The sequence below is a fragment of the Mobula birostris genome, chromosome 8 (genome assembly GCF_030028105.1).
Source record: "Mobula birostris isolate sMobBir1 chromosome 8, sMobBir1.hap1, whole genome shotgun sequence".
NCBI lineage: Eukaryota > Metazoa > Chordata > Chondrichthyes > Myliobatiformes > Myliobatidae > Mobula > Mobula birostris.
The window spans coordinates 155,354,283-155,375,664 of record NC_092377.1 but is presented as its reverse complement, the minus strand read 5'-3'; positions in this window follow the sequence as shown (position 1 = coordinate 155,375,664).

The window sequence follows — 21,382 nt, the reverse complement described above, 5'->3', positions numbered from 1 at the left end:
GGTCCGGTCCATCGACCCTTGCTCCAGGTTTTCCTGTCTACCCTGTTTCTGTTCCTGTTGAGCACTAATTGAGGCAGCTGATTCTCGTTGGGGCTGGCTGCATAAATACCTTCAGAGACCAGGGCGTGGCTGCTGGATTGTTCTTGTCCTTACTCCTTGTATTCCTTTCCCTGCCTTTTGTTTTGCTCGCCTGAAGCCCTGCCTTGTCTTGCCGGTAACTCTCGTCTCACCTCGCCTGTAGTCTTGTCTTGGAGCCACCCTGTACCTAGCTCCCTTCTTGTCCCTTGCCTCCATCGGGTGGAGATCCGCGCCCTGCCCAGGTGATCCCCGCCCTGCCCAGGAGTACCACGCCCTGCCGAGGACTACCGCGCCCTGCCCAGGAGGAGCTTCAAGACCCCAAGCCTCTAGTCTCTAGCAAAGTCTCGCCTCTAGTCTCTAGCCAGGCCTCGCCTCTAGTCTCTAGCCAGGCCTCGCCTCTAGTCTCTAGCCAGGCCTCGCCTCTAGTCTCTAGCCAGGCCTCGTCTCTAGTCTCTAGTCTCAAGCCTCATCCTGCCTGCCAGCCAAGTCTCATCCTTGCCTAGTTCTGGGGTCTGAGCCAGAGGCAAGACCCAGGTTCTGGGTCCTTGTCCAGTCTCTGGCTCGGAGTCCAATCCCGAGCTCCTAGCTCTCTCGTCCAGTCTTGTTCCGGGTTCCCGGTTTTCATATCCTAGTCCTGTCCCTAGTTACTGCAGTGTCTGTGTCTTGCACTTGGGTCTGTTCCCAGCCACCACCTTATGACAGGCATCCTTTTAGAATGAAGACGAGGAGGAATTTCGTTAGCCAGAGAGTGGTGAATCTGGGGAATTCTTTGCCACAGGCAGCTGTTGAGGCCAAGCCTTTATGAATATTTAAGGCAGAAGTTCATAAGATCTTGATTGGCCAGAGCAGGAGATTGGGGCTGAGAGGAAAATTGAAGAAATGGCAGAGCAGACTTGATGGGCCAAATAGCTTAATTCTGCTCCTATATCTTATGGTCTTAATTTTCTTCTCCTTCATCAGGCAGTGCCCAGGGTCAGTTGTAGCTTCTGAATTGTTCTTCAGACTGAAGCTCATTAATTAGAGGTAGGACAAGAGCCAACGCTTTGACTGATTAACCTGAATGAGGGCCTCCAACTTTTCTTAAAGCCGTTCATGTTCAGAATTAGTTGTGACACTTTCCCAATTCTGTGTGGGTTTAGAGTGATCAATGATCACAGAATCTGATGTAGCAAGTGAATTCTGTGTCAAAGAAAAAGATATTTATATTTTTGAAGAAATTATCATTATCCCAAAAACCAATTCTTTTCTCTTCTCTTGTTTGATCCCCCAGTCTTATGATGATGTGAACTGTGCTCTGATGCAGAATCAAAGGATTCAATTTCAGACTGTGTAATCTCCTTGGAAAAACAATCCACCTTGGAGAATTTGAGAACAGCTGGGGAATATATGAGAACAGGGAAAGAGACATAGCTCTTGTAGTGACTGCAACCAGTTGAGTTGAAAAATGACTCAGCTCATGAATTCTTATCCCAAGCAATCTATTAGACATAGTATTATGTCCATCAACATAACCTCAGCTTAAAACATGACTGGATTCACATCCTGCTTGCAATGGTAATAAGGTAGACAAATGCAAAAGTCAGAATAATAATAAGGAAGAATTATGGGTGCCCTGGCAGCGTTGCAGTTAGCACAATGCTATCAAAGCTCAGGTAATCAGAGTTCAGACTGTTTACCCTTTTCCATTGATGCTGCCTGGCTTGTTGAGTTCCTACAGCATTTTGTATGTGTTGCGAATATTTGTTTTTACTTACAGATGCTGCCTGACTAGGTGGGTGCTTCAACATTTTCTGTACATTTCCACAGACTATGTGTTTCCAGTGATTTCAGTTCTTTTTTTAGCATACGCAGTTTTTGGTTTGATCTTCAGACAGAACAGGACCAGTTGCTACAGGGCCGATGTTGAAGGACAAGTTCAAAGTAAGTTTGTAATCAAAATATGTACATACTATCCTGAGATTTTTTTGCAGGCATTCAGAGTAGAAAGAAAACCAACAGAATCAAAGAAAAACTATACACAAAGGCCGACAAATAATGTGCAAAAGTACACAAACTCTCCAAAAAGTAATGATAATAAATAATAAATAGTAAATAAATAATACTAAGAACATGAGATGTAGAGTCCTTGAAGGTGAGTCCATAGGTTATGGAAACAAATGAGCTCAGCTCAGGTGCTTCTTTAAGTGCATCCAATGACCTAGCCTCCACATCCCCCTACGGTGCATTCACTAAGATCTTACTCATGGTTATTGTTAGGTTACTATACTCATTGACCACTTTAAACCTGCTTATTAATGCAAATATGTAATTAGTCATCTCAATGCATAAAAACATGCAGAAATGGTCAAGAGGTTCAATTGATGATTAGACCAAATATCAGAATGGGGAAGAAATGTGATCTAAGGGACTTTGACCATGGAATGATTGTTGCTGCCAGATGGATGGTTTGAGTATCATGGGAACTTCTGAACTTGTGGAATTCTCGTACCCAACATTCCTTAATATGTACAGAGAATGGTGCAGAAATAATAAACAAAAACATCTGTTGATGAAAACATCTGGTTAGTAAGAGATATCAGAGGAGACTGGACAGAGTAGTTCAAGCTGATAGAAAGCTGACACGGGTTACAATGGTGGTGTGCAGAAGACCATCTCTGAATGCACAACATGTTGAAATTTGAAGTAGATGGGCTCCAGCAGCAGAAAACCATAGACATACATTCAGTGGCCACATTATATTACCTAATAAAGTGGCCACTGAGCCTATATCTAGGGAAAAAAAGCTTAATGGATGACTTGATAATGATGGAATTGAACTGAGGGAGTTGCAATGACTTGACTTGAGAACTAGATTAGGACCAAAAATGCACATCTCCAGATGACTGAGATTGATTGTTGTATGCTGGTTGGATGTTTGATAGACTAGGGCAGTAAGAGTGAGTGACTGATAGAAACAACTAGTGCGGCTGGCAGCTGTTGTGCGACGTGACTGACAAGGAGTAAGAACATGGACGATGGATGTTTAAGTGACTAACAGACTGAGTGTGCAGCTGGTGAAACAACGGGATCGCACTTGACATCTGAATGAGGTGGGATTGCCTGCACACATCAGCAAACATTATCTCCAAATACAGCAATTTGACTTTAAAGTTTCTGACATTTGACAATCAAAACCAAAAATAAATTATAATCACTGATATTTCATTATTAACATGATAATGACATCATGTCTTTTTCAACAGTTGGTACCTTAAGAAAAATTGTTACTAATTGCAAAAATGAGATGTTTGTTCTCCCTCTAAAGTGAAAGGTTTAAATCTGGCAGATAAATTAGGACCTCCAAGAAGACCACAAAATTGTCGTTGGGTTGCAATGACCAAGAGAATTATGTTGTCTGGGGTCAGGGCTTTATGCTTTGACTCTTGGTAGGGTGACCCATGCCAAACAGGTCAAAGGGTAGAGGCCAGACTAAGAGTGGTCCACTAGTCCTCCAGGTTTGGGGGTTCAACTCAGGGTTAACAACCCTGACTGGTAAAACAAAATAGTTACGGAAACAGCAATGAAGAATCCTTCTGCATCTGAGTATAATGGTATTTCTGAGTCTCCAGCAAGGTATAGCATGACTGAGAGTAGTGAAAACTGTGAGGAAGCTATTGACATGATGAAGGAAGCTGTGCACACCACTAGAGATAGAGAATCTCCATCGCTACCCTAAATGCCAGTGGCATAACAGGCGGTAAGTAAGTAAGATAAGTTGCAAAGTCCTATACAAAATATACAACACAGAGATTATAGCTTTCAATATCAGTTATCTGGGAAAACTACTGAAGCATATGTTGCAATAACTTGCTTTTATGTAGCATCTAACTTGTCAAGCACATTGAGGTATTTCACAGGAGTAGTACAAAAAAATTGCTACTAGCCCAGCTGGGACATATTGTATTTTGTGACCAAGTACTTTAAAGGAATGTCTTTAGAGAGAAAAGAGCGGTGGAGAGGTTTGTAAATGAGGAAAACATAATGGAATGATTAATATGGAAAGGAAAAGGGAGCAGCAATATTATAAAGGTTTGCGGAACTGAAGGCTGTTACTGAGGCAGGGAGAAACAAAATTAAGAAAAGAAGTGGTGTTGCTTAATGAGGAGACGGTGAGCACAGGTCTGGTAAGAGAATAACAACACACACACAATGCTGAAGGAACTCAGCAGGTCAGGCTGAGATAGTCAACATTTCGGGTTGAGACCCTTCTTCGGGACCGAGAAGGATGAAGAAGATGCCAGAATGAAAAGGTGGGGGGTAGCGGAAGGAGGGTAGCTGGAAGGTGACAGGTGAAGCCAGGTGGTGGGGAAAGATCACGTGCTGGAGAAGAAGGAATCTGATTGAAGAGGAGAATAGATTACAGGTGAAGGGGAAGGAGGAAGGAACCCGGGGGAGGTGATTGACAGGTGAGACAAGGTAAAAGGTCTGAGTGGGGAATAACAGAAGTAGAGGTGGGAGTGGAACTGGTTTACCTGAAGGAGAAATTGATATTCATGCCATCGGGTGGAAGCTACCCAGACGGAATATAAGGTGTTGCTCCTCCTCCCTGAGGGTGCCCTCATCTTGGCTCAATGTCAAGACCAATAATGTCAGAATGAGGATGGGAATCAGAAATAAACTACTTGGCCACGTGAAATTTTTTTGCAGGAGTATGTTGGACCAGGTAAGAGATTCAAAGGACAAATGGTTCAAGGGACAAATCAGTTCATTATTACACCAAGATATTAGATGATGAAAAATTTGACCTTGCAAGAAAGGGTAGTTTGTTTTTAAAGGTAATTTTTCTGAAACATAATTAGATTTATTCATTCATTATGTGCCACGTCATATGACATGGGCAATCATGGTCTGTCCATGACCACGATTAGCAAATTTTTCTACAGAAGTGCTTTGCCATTGCCTTATGGGCAGTGTCTTTACAAGACAGCTGACCCCAGCCATTATCAATACTCTTCAGAGATCACCTGCCTGATGTTAGTGATCGCATAACCAGGACGTGTGATATGCACCCGCTGCTCATACGACCATCCACCACCTGCTCCCATGGCTTCCCATGACCCTGATCGGGGGCTAAACAGGTATTGCACTTTTCCCAAGGGTGTCCTGCAGGCTAGCAGAGCTAAGGAAGGACCATATCTCTATCCCTCCACCCCAGAGTTACTATTACAGACATACAACATGAAATTATTCATTCTGCAAGAGAAGTACAGTACAAAGACAAACACCTATAAATTACAAGAATAAGTAATGCAAAAACAAAGGAATAATGATGGAGTGTTCATGAGTTCATAGTTGGAATGGGGCTGAAGCTTTTCTTGAATCATTGAGTGTGGGTCTTCAGGATCCTGTACTTCCTCGTTGGTAATATTAAAAAGAAGTCGTGTCTTGGATGGTGAGAATTATTAGTAAAGGGTGCCACATTCTTGAAATATAACCTCTTGAATATGCCCTTAAAGGGGGAAAGGGTCTACAATCCTCCGTATATACTGTATCTACAATCCACTGTGTATACATATATACACACATATACCTGCTTGATAATGCAAATATCTAATCAGCCAATCATTTGACAGCAACTTAATGACTAAAAGTATGCAGACATGCTCAAGAGGTTCAGTCATTCAGGCCAAACATCAAAATGGAGAAGAAATGTGATCTAGATGACTTAAACAACAGAATGATTTTTGATACCAGATGGGGTGGTTTGAGTACCCCAGAAACTGCTGATCTCCTGAGGTTTTCACACAAAACAGTCTCCAGAGTTTCAGAGAATGGTGCAAAATACAAAAAAAAAATCTAATGAGTGGCAGTTCTGTGGGCAAAATGCCTTGTTAATAAGAGAGGTCAGAGGAAAATGGCCAGACTGGTTCAAGCTGACAGGAAGGAGGCAGTAATTCAAACAACCATGGTGTTACAACAGTGATGTGCTGAAGAACATCTCCGAATGCACAAACCATTGATCTTTGGAGTGGATGGGATACAACAGCAGAAAACCACACAGGGTTAAACTCCAAACACAAGATGCTGGAAATCTATATACACAACGTGCTGGAGAAGCTTAGCTAGTCAGTCAGCATCTATGGATTAGAATAACCAGTCGACACTTTGGTGCAGGGTCCTTCACCAGGACTTTATTCATGTGCTCACTTCATTAGGGACACTCCTGAAACGAATAAAATGGCCATTGAATGTATATTTCACATGTATCCTTTTTAAATCCCTTTTCCACCTCAATGTGCCAGCACCAAATGTTCAAATCCTGTCTGATTCCCCAATGCACACTCAGGATCCCACCATTAACCGATAATTTACTCAGTTTTGTTCAGTCTGTTTGTTTGTTGGGGGAAGAAATCAGTTTGGAAGCTTCATTCTCCTGAAGGGTTCAAGGAAGGAAGATTGCCAGTCAGTGATGACTAATTGTTTTTGCTGTGCCATGTTATAGTTACACTAGCAATTGAAGAATGCAATTGGTAAACTCAGATTCTTACTATGGCGGTAGAGCTGGTTTCTTGTGAGGATGAGGGTGTGATGAGGAGCAAGTGCTGCTTGCTTTAATGTTCCACCAATATTGCCAAGATCAATTCCCTCTGTACTATGCTTCTACGCTGTCTGACAGTAAATGGCCTCTTAGTATGGCTCAGTTTCAAAGTGAATGCTTGGCAACTCGTCTGCCAGCAGGATTGAAGGAGGAAATTGATCTTCATTTTTGTAGCGTGAAAACAAAAAGATCACGGTGTGGGAGGTAGCATTATGCCGTGCATGGATAATTGGCTAGCTAACAGGCCTCCGAGAATGTAGGGCTTTTTTCTTTTCTGTTTGGCAAGGAGCTGAAAGTTGTGCGCTCCAGGGATTGGGGCACAGATCTATACCAGATGGTGAGGGTCCTTAATGATGGATGTCGTCTTCAGGACACCTTCAAAACAACGGTGTCTGAAGAAGGCAGCATCCATCATAAAGAACTCTTGCCCTCCAGGACATAACCTCCTCTTATTACCATCAGGAAGGAGGTAAAGGAGCCTGAAAACCCACACACAACGATTAAGGACCAGCTTCTTCCCCACCATCGTCAGATTTCTGAGCAGTCTATGAACCCCTGAACTCTACCTCATCGTTCTCTTTTTTTGTTGCGCTGTTTTATCTATCTTCATGATTTATAGTACTGTACACATTTGCATTGTACTGCTGCTGCAGAACAACAAATTTCACGTTGTACAAGTCAGTCATAATAAATCTAGTTGCGGAGTCTGGTTTAAAAATTCGCAATTTATATAAATGATTTGGATGAGGCACTGTAGGCATGATTGGTGACTTTACTGGTGTCACAAAGTTAGAGTCATGGACTTAAATAGCATCGAAACAGCACCTTTGGTCAAACATGTCCATGCCAACTAACGTCTCTTGGAGTTATTCCTAGTTGCCTTTGCGTGGTCTATAAGCCTCCAAACCAGGGATCCCCAACCTTCTTTTTGACTATGAAACCTTGCTATTAACCCAAGGGTCGGCAGACTCCAGGTTGGGAACCCCAGCTCTAAACCCTTTCCTACTCATGTTCGTGATCAAATGCCTCATTGTTCGGAAGGAAAGTTATGAAGAGGGCACAAGGAGGCAACAAAGTGAGGAAAGACCTGGTGAATGATGTATAATAAAATAAAATGTGGCAGGAAAATTAAAAAAAAGGAAGCAGATTATCCAAATACGAATGTCTGCAGAGCTCCGAGTTGCAAAGCTGTCCGAATGAATGATTTCCAAAATGCCAGTATACAGGTTTAGCAAGGAATTAGCAAAGCTGATAGAGTGTTATCATTTATTCCGAGGCATCCTGAATACAAATGCAGTAAAGTTATACTTCAGTTATAAAGAGCATTGGTGAGGTCACATCTTTGCAAGTGTCAGCCCTTTATTTAAAAGAAGGATGAGGTTGTTCAGAGAAGGTTTGAACATAGAACATAGAACAAAACAGAGCAGTACAGGCCTTTCATTGTTCTGTTTATCTATATAAACTTATTCGATGATCAATCTAACGCTTCCCTCCTACACAGACCATAACCCTCTAGTTTTCTTACATCCATGAACCTACCTATGAGTATCTTAACTGTCCCTAATGTACCAGCAGTGTTCCAAGCACTTCCCAGTCTCCGTACCTACTTAAATTTCCTGCCAAGCACCTTGAATAGGCATCCTCTTGTATTCACCTTTGCCACCCTAGGAAAAAGATGCTGACTGTCTTTGCATATATACATTTCCATAGATGCTACCTGGTCTGCAGAGTTCCTCCAGCAATTTGTGTGTGTTGCTTTGGATTTCCAGCATTCTGCAGAATCTCTTGAGTTTATGACTCGCTACATTGTCAATGGTTCTCATAATTTTATACACTTCTATCAATATTTCTCTTGTCCTCCTTTGCCCCAAAGAGAAAAGTCCTAGGCCACTCAACCTTTCCTCATGAGAAATGTTCTCTAATCCAGAGCAACACACACAAAATATTGGAGGAACTCAATGGGCCAGGCAGCAGCTATGGAGGGTAATAAGCAGTTGAAATTTTGGGTTAATAGACAATAGGTGCAGGAGTAGGCTATTCAGCCCTTCGAGCCAGCACCACCATTCACTGTGATCATGGCTGATCATCCACAATCAGTACCCTTTTCCTGCCTTCTCCCCATATCCTTTCATTCTGCTATCTTTAAGAGCTCTATCTAACTTTTTTGAAAGAATCCAGAGAATTGGCCGCCACTGCCTTCTGAGGCAGAGCATTCCACAGAACCATAACCCTCTGTGTGAAAAAGTTTTTCCTCAACTCCGTTCTAAATTGTCTACCCCTTATTCTTAAACTGTGTCCTCTGGTTCTGGACTCCCCCAACATCAGGAACATGTTTCCTGCCTCTAGCGTGTCCAATCCCTTAATAATCTTATCCGTTTCATATGTGGGTTGAGACCATCCACCAGGTCTTGAAAGGAAAGGGGGCATAGGCCCGAATAAGAAGGCTGAGGTGTGGTTGGTTTTCAAGCTGTCAAGTAATAGTTGAGATCTGGTGAGAGGATGGTCCTTGGGTGCAGTGGAGATGTGAAGTGATAGCTCAGAAGTGATAGGTCAATGGGGTAGAAGACTATTGTAGAAGAAATCTGATAGCAGAGGACAGTTCATCATGGAATAAAGTGGAGGGGGGGGGATCCAAAGGAGGTGTTGAGCAGGTTATGAGGACGGGGAAGGAGAATTAAATGGTTGAATAGACCTCCAGAATAGATTCTCCAATCCAGGCAATATCCTGGCAAATCTCTGAACCCTCTCCGAAGCTTTGACATCCTTTCCTATAATGAAGAGACCAGAACTGAACACAATAGTGTGTTCTAACCAGTGTGGACTAATCAGGTTTTGATAGAGCTGCAAGCTTACCCCTTGCTTTTCTAGCATGATATTTTGATGAATTTTGCCCTGAAGACTACCCTTTCCTGGAGGTTAATATCATAAATAGCATTGAAGTTGCAGTAGTTTGTGAAGTTGAGAGCATTGAATTTGCTGGACAATCCAATTTTTTTTGAAATGCAAGAGACACAAAATCCTTTGCTGTTATCTTCTAATCCTGGCAAGTTATTTTGTGCAGACGGTTGGCAGGAGCTAGGCACACATGCTCTGAAGTTTAGGACGTGATTGAAACATAAAGGATTCTGAGGAATGTTGGAATGATGGACATGGAAGAACCTAGATCTTGGTGTCACCATCTTTAAAAAATAGGGTCATATGTTTAACATAGAGATAAGGTTGCCAAAAGTCTCTGTGTACCTAATGGATTCCTCTGCAGTAGGGCTTTCAGTGCAGAAGTCAATGAATTTTCAACAGGTTTGGTTCCAACTTTTATTGAATTGACTTTATTACTTACATCCTTCATATACATGAGGAGTAAAAATCTTTATGTTGCATCTCCATCTAAAGGTACACTGTGCAATTTATAGTAATTTATGATAAATAGTATGTACAACAGGACAGTCAATAGAACACAGAAATACAATTGCATCAGCATGAATTAATCAGTCTGATGGCCTGGTGGAAGAAGCTCTCCCGGAGCCTGTTGGTCCCGGCTTTAATGCTGTGGTACTGTTTCTCGGATGGTAGCCGCTGGAATAGTTTGTGGTTGGGGTGGCTCGGGTCTCCAAATGATCCTTTGAGCCCTTTTTACACAACTGTCTTTGTAAATATCCTGAATAGTGGGAAGTTCCCATCTACAAATGCACTGGGCTGTCTGCACCACTCTCTGCAGAGTCCTACAATTGAGGGAAGTACTGTTCCCATACCAGGCAGTGATACAGCCAGTCAGGATGCTCTCAATTGTGCCCCTGTATTGTATACGTACATGGATGGGAGGTTTATAGATGGCTATGGGTATAGGCAGAATAATTATTTGGCATGGCCTAGATGGGCTGAAGGGCCTGTTTCTGGGTTGTAACGCTCAATGAATCTAATTAGTCATTTAGTTTCATGCCAACGGTTTTGCTCCATTCAAGCTTCCTTCCATTTCTCTTTCTATTTGACTTGATTTGTGAGTTATTTACTAAAATGGAAGAAAAAACAAATGAGATAATATAAAAGATGTGAAAAATCTAGAACAGGACTATGGACCAAGAAGTAGCAGAAGTAATATAGTGTAGAGAAGTGTATGGCCATGCACTTTGGTAGAAAGAATAATGAGATAGACTATTTTCTAGTTGGGGAGACAATTTAAAATGTCAGAGGTAGAAAGAGACTTAGGAGGCCATGAGCAAGGTGCCCTAAAAGTTAACTTGCAGGTTGAATTGGTGGTAAGGAATGTAAGGAATGCAAATTCAATGTCAGCATTCATTTCAAGAGGACTAGACTATAAAAACAAATAAATAATGCTGAGGCTTTATAAGACATTGGCCAGATTGCCTGGTGTATGGTGAACTGTTTTGGACCCCTTATCTATGTAAAAGTCTATTGGAGAGTGTCCAAAGAAAATTCATGAGAATGATTCTGGGAATAAAGGTGTTAATGTATGAGGAGCATCTGATGGCTCAGGGCCTCTACTCACAGGAAATTAGACAAATGGTGGCGGTGGGGTGTGGAGTAGCTAATTGAAACCTATTGGATATTAAAAGCTATAAATAGAGTGGATGTGGAGAGGATGGTTCAGATAATGGGTGAGTGTAGGACCAGAGGCGCATGGCCAAGTGGTTAAGGCATCAGTCTAGTGATCTGAAGGTCGCTAGTTCAAGCCTCAGCTGAAGCAACGTGTTGTGTCCTTGAGCAAGGCACTTAACCACACATTGCTCTGCGATGACACTGGTGCCAATCTGTATCGGCCCTAGTGCCCTTCCCTTGGACAACATCAGTGGCGTGGAGAGGGGATACTTGCAGCATGGGCAACTGCCGGTCTTCCATACAACCTTGCCCAGGCCTGCACCCTGGAAACCTTCCGAGGCACAAATCTATGGTCTCACGAGACTAACAGATGTCTATATAATAAAAAAAAGACCAGAGGGCAGAATAGAGGGACATCCATTTAGAACACAGATGAGAAGGAATATCTTTAGCCAAAACGTGGATCAAATCTGTGAAGTTCGTTGCCACAGATGGCTGTGGAGGCCATGTCATTGGGTATGTTCAAAGTGGCGAATGAATCACGATTGACGGGGATAATGAATCAGCTATGATAGAATAATGGAGCAGACTTGATGGGCTGAACAGCCTAATTCTGCTCCTGTGTCTTGTGGTCTTATAGTCTATGCAAAATGTAATACATGCAATGCTCCAAATAGTTTTAACTACAGTAGATAGCAGTATGTAGGCAACCAGTTAGTTGCCATTTACTGGTGAGTTCCTGTGCCAGTTGTTCCCAAGAAGGGATATTACCAATATCATACAAAACTGCTTTAAAGACAAACTGATGTGCTTCTTTGATCCAATTGGTCCATTTATTTTTTTCCTGTCCTCGCTTTCCTCATTTAAATCAGGATTATGATTGGCCCTCCTTGCTGAACATAGGATCTTGAGCGACTTTTCTCAGTGCCACTTATCCAACTGAATCAATCATAAGCATCTGAGACTTTTTTTGTGTTTTTAATCTCCCTCTCTATCTTCAGAAAATTCCTGCTTTCAACCTTGCAAGGCCACTGGGAAAATTAATATTCCTGCCATTTTTGCCTATATTCAAAGACTCAAAGTATGAAGGGTGATTGATAAGTTCGTGGCCTAAGGCAGAAGGAGATGAGTTATACAGCTCTCGTTACATGCACATGCAGTTCAACTCTTTGAGTGATAATACTGAAAGTCTGAGGTTAATAACTCATCAGGGGTGATTGATAAGTTTGTGGCCCAGGGTAGACAGAAATGAGTTTTTAACTTCAAACTTTCTGCATATTCACTCAAAGAGTTAACCTGCACGTGCATGTAAAGAGAGCTGTATAACTCATCTCCTTCTACCTTAGGCCACGAAGTTATCAATCACCCCTGCTGTGGACACATTCTGTAGGTCCAAGATCCGTATGCTGCACGACTGCTGGACTAAGTGTGTAAGTGTAGGAGTGGATTATGTTGAAAGATAAACGTGCTAGGTTTTGTAAGATTGACTCCTTCTACCTTAGGCCACAAACTTATCAATCACCCCTCGTACATTTACTATCAAAGTATGTACGCAGTATACAACCTTGAGATTTGTCTTCCCACAGACAGCCATGAAACAAAGAAAGCCATAGAAAAACATCAAAACCCCAACACACAAAAAACAAATTGTGAATATGGCAAAAAATGAGTGAAAAACACATAATATAAAACACCAAACAGAAAGAGTCCAAGCATATTCATTTCAATTCAATCTCGTGCTGTGTTTGATTGAGCCAGGTGGCCCCAATCAAAACCATACAAAGTAGCAACAAAAAAGTAGGAGTGACCAGAAACCAGAAAAAATCATAACGTAAACTACAAAGCCCAGTCTACAAACCGCATCAGCTAAACCTTGCCCAGGACCCAAGACTCTGGTAGCACTCCGCAAGAGGGAAAGAGACAGAGAGACTGTTCATACCCAGGCACATTGTTCTGGGAACAGCAGGCGAGAGGGAGAGAGAGACTGGCCACACACAGTAGACAATGCCGAACACCAGCTCGCCTTCGTGGATTTTAGTCTTCCTCAGCGCTGAGGTCAGTGAGAATTGGAGTTCATCATGGGTTTGTGCCCTATCTCCAGGCTTCTTGGCCTGCAGGCCACACACTTTGCTGGGATCCTCACTGAACCTGCTTGGAGACAGCAAAGTGCCGGATCATTCAACAACATTATCACAGACGCATTAGCATGAACAAGGTATTAGCACTACTTTATCCATACAACGAAAACTCCTGTTATTGATCTCGGTGCTATGCTCCTGAATGGTTCAAAACGCAGCATAATTGTTGTCCATTTAATCACAAACATCCTTGTTATTGGAAGGATAAATCTCTTGCAGGGAGCCTTGGCATAATTATTCTTGCTCAACAAATAAAAATTGGCAAGGCAGAAAAAATATAAATGATATTTTTATTCCACCTGACTAGAATGGAATAGTGTGAAGACAGACCGGGATCCTAAACCACAGACTGAGTCTGTCAGAGCTCATCCTGTGAACAGCAAGGGCTCCAGATATCATCACAGACAGCTCGTCCAGGGAAATTACATTTCACATCCCTGCTACTGTGCATGCCATAATTGGTTTAAAATAAAGCTTCCTTACACCAATTATAATTAGGGGCTTAATAAAATTGGTTCAAGGAGGAAGATTTATCACCACCCATGGGTCCTAATCTTTCTGAGAATTTATCCTCTGACCACCTGCCTTTATGCGAAATTGACCTAGCTACGTAGAAAGATGAATAGACAGGTAAACGGAGAGGCAGATAAATGATCGAGAAATGGTGGGACAGCTGCACAGGCAGAGAAATGTAAAATAGGTAGGTAGATAGGTATACAGATGAACAGTGAGAAAAGGGATAGAGAGATAGAAAAATAAATGATAGCTGATCATCTAGATGGTGAAACCGATAAATAGCTGAGATTATTCTACAGATGCCGGAAATCCAGAGGAGCACAAACAAAATGCTGGAGGAACTCAGCAGGTCAGGCAGCATCTATGGAAAGGGATAAACTGTCGACGTTTCGAGCCCAGAAACTTCTTCAGGACTGGTAGAGAGGTAGATAGAAGGATGGATAGGTAAATAGATAGGTGTAAAGATTGAGGGAAACAGATAAGTGAGAGATAGATGGAAAGATAAATGGATAAACCAGGGTAAAGTCAAATTTGTTGTCATATGTACTGTCAAAGTACATGTAAGCATAGATCAAATGAAAACTTGTAGCAGCATCACAAGCCATAGCATCATATAAGCAGCATTAAACATATGTTATTCAAAGTTCAAAGTAAATTTATTATTCAAGTTCATATATGTCATCATATACAACCCAGAGATTCATTTTCTTGTGGGCATACTCAATAAATCCAATAGCCATAATAGAATCAATGAAAGATTGCAGTGACAATAATTCAGAAGAGGTACATTTACAAGTATTGTACGTAGCCTGCAGAACGTCACTGTAGTTCCGTGGCACCTTCTTGCACCTCAATGTTCTACTAGAAAATGCATTTAGAATGAGAAAACCAATTTCTATTTTAGAATAAAGTGGTTAAAGTTGTAGCGTTGCTACAGTTTGGAGATGAAGGTTGTGCTGGTTCGTTCAAGAACCGAATGATTGGAGGGGTGTAACTGCTCTTGGTCCTGGCGGTATCAGAACCCAGGCTTCTATATCTCCTTCACGATGGTAGCCGTGAGAAGAAGTCATGATCTGGATGATGGGAATCTTTGATGATAGGTGTTCCTTCTTGAGGTCTTGAGGTGGCACTTCCTGTAGATACTACCAGTGGTAGGGAAGTAAACCTACAGAGGGAGATAGAAAATAGTAGGATGGATAAAAGATGCAATAAAGAGAATAGGAAATAAATGAACAAAGATGCAATAAATATTCAGGTGATGACACAGATAAATTGAAGAGTCAATAGATTTTCAGAGAGGATCTCAGACATTGAGATAGGTGAATGAAGAGGTAGGTAAATGGAGAAAAATGAAGTCCAGCAATGTATCCTCAATCCCCACCATGACCTCACATTTTGTCTCTTGAAGTTGTTAACTGTTAGTTAGAGAAAATTGTATTGGCACCATAAATCTCCAACACCTTGACCAGTGTCCATACTGCTAACTCACAGCCCCTAGAGATTTTGTGAGAGTGAAGACTATGACAGCAATGGAAGTGGTTAAGCACCAAATCCATCCCTCTTAGGAACGATGCAGGTTGGATTACAAGTCATATTTTAAAGTTCAAAGTACATTTATTATAAAGTATGTATACATTATATAACCTTAAGATTCATCTCCTTACAGGCAGCCACCAAAAAAGGAATCCAAAAGAACCATCAAAAAAATGAAGAGCAACAAACACCCAATGTGCAGAGAGAGAGAAAGAGAAGGAAAACAAATTGTGAAAGCAATAAAACTAAGTAAATAGCAGTTAGAATGAAAGTGAGTCTTCAGACATGAAGCCCAGAGCAGCTGGAGCAATTCCAGGGCCTCAATCTCAGTGCAACAAAGAGAAGAGTAAACTTCTTGGAGCAGTGAGGAGGACCAGACCAACCATTGCTTCTGGACCCGACGCCCTGTTTTTTCAATTCATCTGCCCATTGCTTAAATTGTCCAAACATCAGGTCATTCCTCACTGTAATATCCAGATCCTTTTGCATCAATACCCTCCCGGCCAGGACTCCTCTGCCACGTTTCAGCTTGTACTTGACCTTTCTAAGTTGCCCCAGTGCTTAGATCGATCAAATCTTGCTCTTGGTTTAGGTGGATAGGCCTTGTACATGCCTCTCCTCTGCTCCAACTTTTCTCCATGCTTCTCGCCCTGACTTTGTCTCGAATAAGCCTTGACTTCGCCACCGCACCCTCAATTCAGCCTTGCTTTTGCTTGTCTCTTAATTATTTGTGGTGATCTTTCACCATATTTCTTTTTTCATGAAAATATGTTATTAATGAAGTATTTAGTTGTATTTCTTGTTTTGTTACCACCAGCAAGTTGTCACTCCCCCTCAGCAGTACTATCTCAAACCTGAAGTAAGGGCACAAGTTGGATTCCAAACAATGGGTTAGTTATAATAATGAAGTCATACCCTAAGTGGCATATAGGGGCTAGAATAAAAATAAGAGCTACTGGAGGCAGATGTTGGAATTTGGAGCTACAAACAATCTTCTGGAAGGACTCACACAGTCAAGCATCATCTGTGGAGAGAAAGGGAATAGTTGGTCAGTATAAAGAGGAGTAGGCTTGTACAGCTTCCCCTCCCTCCAGCTTCTTATTCTGGCTTCTTCCCCCTTCCTCTCCAGTTCTGATGAAGGGTCTCAGCCTGAAACATTGACTGTATATTCTCTTCCATAGGTGCTGCCCAACCTGCTGAGTTCCTCCAGCATTTGCTCTATATTGCTGCAGATTTTCAGCATCTGCAGAATCCCTTGTGCTTATGGGTATCTAATGGCTATTTGATCACAGCGCATTTCTGAAAATGCTTTTGATATGGCTTCCCTCATTTTCATGCCAATGTACACACTGGAAAATTATCAGGTAAAAGATTCCAAATTATCTCAGCCATTCTTTTTATCTTATGTCTCCATCCAGGTACAGCCAGTAACTGCCCCTTCCACCTTCTTCTGACATCAGTTTGTGTGAATGGTTCTCAATGTTCAAAGTGAATTTATTATCAAAGTACACATATGTCACCATATACAATCCTGAGATTCATTTTCATGTGGACGTACTCAATAAATCTATAATGGAATGATAACCATAATAGAATCAATGAAAAACTCCCCAAACAGAGTGTTTAACCAGAGTGCAGAAAACATCAAACTGCCCACAAGTACATAAAGAAAGAAATACTACTACTACTACTACTACTACTAATAATAAATAAATAAATAAATAAATAAGCAACAAACAAGATGAACAGTCGTTGAAAGTGAACCCATTGGTTGTAGGAACATTTCAATGATGGAGCAAATGATGCTGAGTGAAGTCATCTCCCTTTGGTTCAAGAGCTTGATGGCTGTGGGGTAGCAACTGTTCCTGAACCTGGCAGAGTTGGTCCTGAGGCTCCAGTGCCTCTTCCTGATGGCAGCAGTGAGAAGGGAGCATGTCCTGGCTAATGGGGGACCCTAAGTATCGATGCTGCTTTCCTACAATAGCATTTCATGTAGATGCGTTCAATGGTAGGTAGGGCTTTATCTGCGATGTACCTGGCCATATCCAATGTAGGAGTTTCCATTCAAGGGCATTGGTTCTTCCATATCATGCTGTAACGCAGCCAGTCAATATACTCTCCACTACACATCTATCAAAGTTTGTTAAAGTTTTAGATGTCATGCTGAACCTCTTCAAACTCCAAAGGAAACAGAGGATCTTCTGTGCTTTCTTCATAATTTCACTTATGTACTGAACCCAGGATAAGTCCTCTGAAGTAATAACAGGAGGTTTTGTTACACCTCCTCTGGACTTAAGTTTTGTTTCTTGTCCTATTTCTTGCCCTCTTGAGATGATATATGAGCAGAATTAGGCTATTCAGCCCATTGAACCTGTTCTGTCATTCTATCCTGGCTGATTTATTATTCTTCTCAACACCATTCTCCTGCTTTCTCCCCATAATCTTTGATACTCTTACTAATCAAGAACCTATCAACCTCTACTTTAATTATACCCAACGACGTGACCTTCACAGCCATCTGTGGCAATGAGTTCCACAGATTAATCATTCAATGGATAAAGATATTTCTCCATTTTTCTCTTCCAAAGCGACACCCTTCTATTCTCAGGCTGTGCCCTTTGGTCCTAGACTTCCACACTATTGGAAACATCCCCTTCGCATCCACTCTATCTAGACCTTTCAATATTCAATGGATTTCAGTGAGGTCTCCCCTTGTTCTTCTAAACTCCAGCAAGTACAGACCCAGAGCCATCAGGTGCTCCTCGTTTATTAACCCTTACATTCGTGGGAGCATTCTCGTGAGCTTCCTTGGACCCCGTCCAAAGCCAGCACATCCTTTCTTAGATGAGGGGCTCGAAACTGTTCACAACATTCCAAGTGCAGTCTGACTGTAGGGTAATGCAATTGATGGAAACGTACATAATTCATAGCCACTGACATTGATTTGGGGTTCGTTTTAAGAGATTAGACTGATGTGATAACGTAATTAAGTAAAAGATTTTTACTGTACTTTGTGTTCAGTGTTTGGAGTACAATAAATGAGTTGGTACATTTTTTTCTTGAACATAGAATGCCTCTGTTGTTTTTTATTTACGCAGACTTGCAGATTTATGCCTTGTAAAGCATTCTTGAATCACTTGTTCTCTTCTTCCTTGTTCTTTATTATATTCTTTCTATCTCTTCTCTGCACTTACTTTTGAAACTTGTTTCATTGCATGAAGCATTAGTTTCTTTTTCTTTCTGCTGCATGACCAGTTGAGTATTGCTGCTTTTAGTTCAAATTTTCAGCATGAGAGCATTTTAATTTGAAAATTGTCGAAATAAACATTTGCTCTCTGTAATCCTACTGACAATTAAATAATTGATGACTATAATGTAACAGCCTAAACGCTGCTTTGTTGGTGCTGAAAGCTGAGTTGTTTATCCACTGTGAACTTCAACACAAGTATCTAGTCCAGTGCTCCATGCAGTCCAGGGGGATGTTGTTCTATAAACAATGTAGTCTTTGAGATGAGATTTGAGTTGACGCCTTATGAAATATAACATTACCTAGATGGAGTTAACACAGAGACCCTGGTCAATGTTTACGCATCAAACATCATTGTCAGTGGAATCCCACAGTGATTAATTTAGTTTCGGTGACTGCACTTCAAAAAATACATGCTGATCTCTAAAATACCTTGGGTGTAGATAGGGTAGACAGCCAATATCTTCTTCCCAGGACTGAAATGTCTAATAACAGAGGATATGCATTTAAATAAAGGAGGAGGTACTACTTCAATGGAAATATACAGGGATAGACTTTTATACAGTGGTGTGTGCCTCAAATACACTGCCTGCTGTGGTAGTGGAGGCAAATAGTAGCTCACATAGGTCTCCCTCAGTTTTCTGTATTCTCTTTTTTGTTGCCGATTGGCATGTTGTGGGTTGGGGTTTAATGTCTTGGTGGCCACTTTTTGGGTGGGTGATATATTAGTTTGTTGTGTGAGGGAGGGGTTGGGGGTTTGGGGTCTGACGTTCTTGTTGATTTTTTTTATGTGAGTCATCTGTTAGCTTTTTTATGTGTGAGAGAGTGGGTTGGGTATGATGTTATTGTTGCCATTTTTTTTGTGTGCGAGAGAGGAGGTTGGGAGTTTGGGGTTTAATGACCCAGCTATTATTTTCCGTGTGGATGATCTGTTAGTTTTTGTTTATGAGGGAGGGGTTTGAGGGTTTGGGGTTTGATGTTCTAGCTATCATTTTCCATGTGGATGATCTGTTAGTTTTTGTGTAAGGGAGGCTGATGGGGGTTTGAGGTTTGCGAGTTTTTCTTTTTCTTTTTTGTGCGGGGGGTGGGGTTGATGTCTTTTCTTTCAATGCCACCATGGTTTTTCTTTGTTTTGTGGCTATCTGGAGAAGAGGAATCTCAGAGTTGTATACTGCGTCCATACTTCGATAATAAAATGACCCTTTGAGGTACAATAAAGATGCAAAGATTTGAAGTACATTTATAATCAAAGTATGTATGCAGCATATAACCCTGAGATTCATTTTCCCCACAGCAACCAAAAAAAACAAGCGAAAAAACAGAATAATAAAACAAAATCAATAAGAGTCCAAATAGTTCAGCCCAGTTCATTATCTGCAGGCCATCCTGATCAAATTGCCCCAAATAGCAACAACAAAAGAAACAACCAATAATTAGAAACATATCATAACATGAATTGCAGATTCCAATCCACAAACCACGTCAATTTACTCTTGCCCAAGATCCAGGACTTGGACAAGATCCAGGACTTGGACAAAATCCTCCTACTGCACCGAGGGAGAGACAAGCCATTCAAACACAGGGACCTTCCTCTGACAGCAGCGAGTAAGAGGGTGGTAGCCTGCATTGAACATCCGCTCACCTTCAGCTCTTGGCCTGGATGATTTCAATCTTCCTTGGTGCCTTAATCAAGTTTGGCGAGAAATAGATTCGATCATCATAGGTTCAAGACTTCTTGGCTACTCGAAGCCTCACCTTACACTCTCGGAGTCAGCAAAGCACCAGGTTGCTCAATCGGCCTGAAAACAGACGACCAAAACGTAGATAACAGGCTCCAACAGTAGTGGAACCACACTTGAAAGAAAAAGAAGACATGAAAGAAGTGAAAGAAATAGTTTCGTGAACTATCTGGAGGATGTCGTCATTGGTCATGTTGTTCACTGGCACTATCTTTTTCCAGAATAAAGATATTTAAGATGCTTTTAGATAAACACATGACTTTGCAGAGAAAGGAGGGATATGGATATTGTGTAGGCAGAAATGAATAAGTTAGTTAGTTATTTAGTTAGTGATTTAATCAGTTTGGCACAACATTGTGAGCCAATGGGCCTGTTCATATGTTGTATTCTTCTAAGAAATGCACTCAGTGGCCACTTTATCAGGTCCAGCTGTACAATGCAAATGTCTAATCAGCCAGCCATGTGGCAGCAACTCGATGCATAAAAGCATGCAGACATGGTCAAGAGGTTCAGTTGTAGAGGCCAAACATCAGAATGGGGAAGAAATAGCATCTAAGTGACTTTGACCATGGAATGATTGCTGGTGCCAGACAGGGTGGTTTGAGCATCTCAGAAACAGCTGATCTCTTGGAATTTCCACACTCAACAGTATGGTGCAGAAAACGAAAAAAATCCAGGGAGCAGCTGCTCTGTGGGCAAAATGCTTTGCTAATGGGAGCGGTCAGAGGAAAATAGTCATACTGGGTGAAGCAAGAAGGTGATACCAACATAAATGGCCACACATTGCAACAGTGGTGTGCAGAAGAGCATTTCTGATCACAAACGTTGAACTTTGAGGCGGATGGACTACAGCAGCAGAAAACCACAAACATAAACCCTTAAGAGGTCACTGAGTCTATGTTCCATGACATGAAGTTCTGAAAGGTGCTAGGCGGGAGGAGAAGGTAGCAGCGCGCCACTCGCGCACAGCTGTCCGGTGAAAATGATATTGTATCTGATA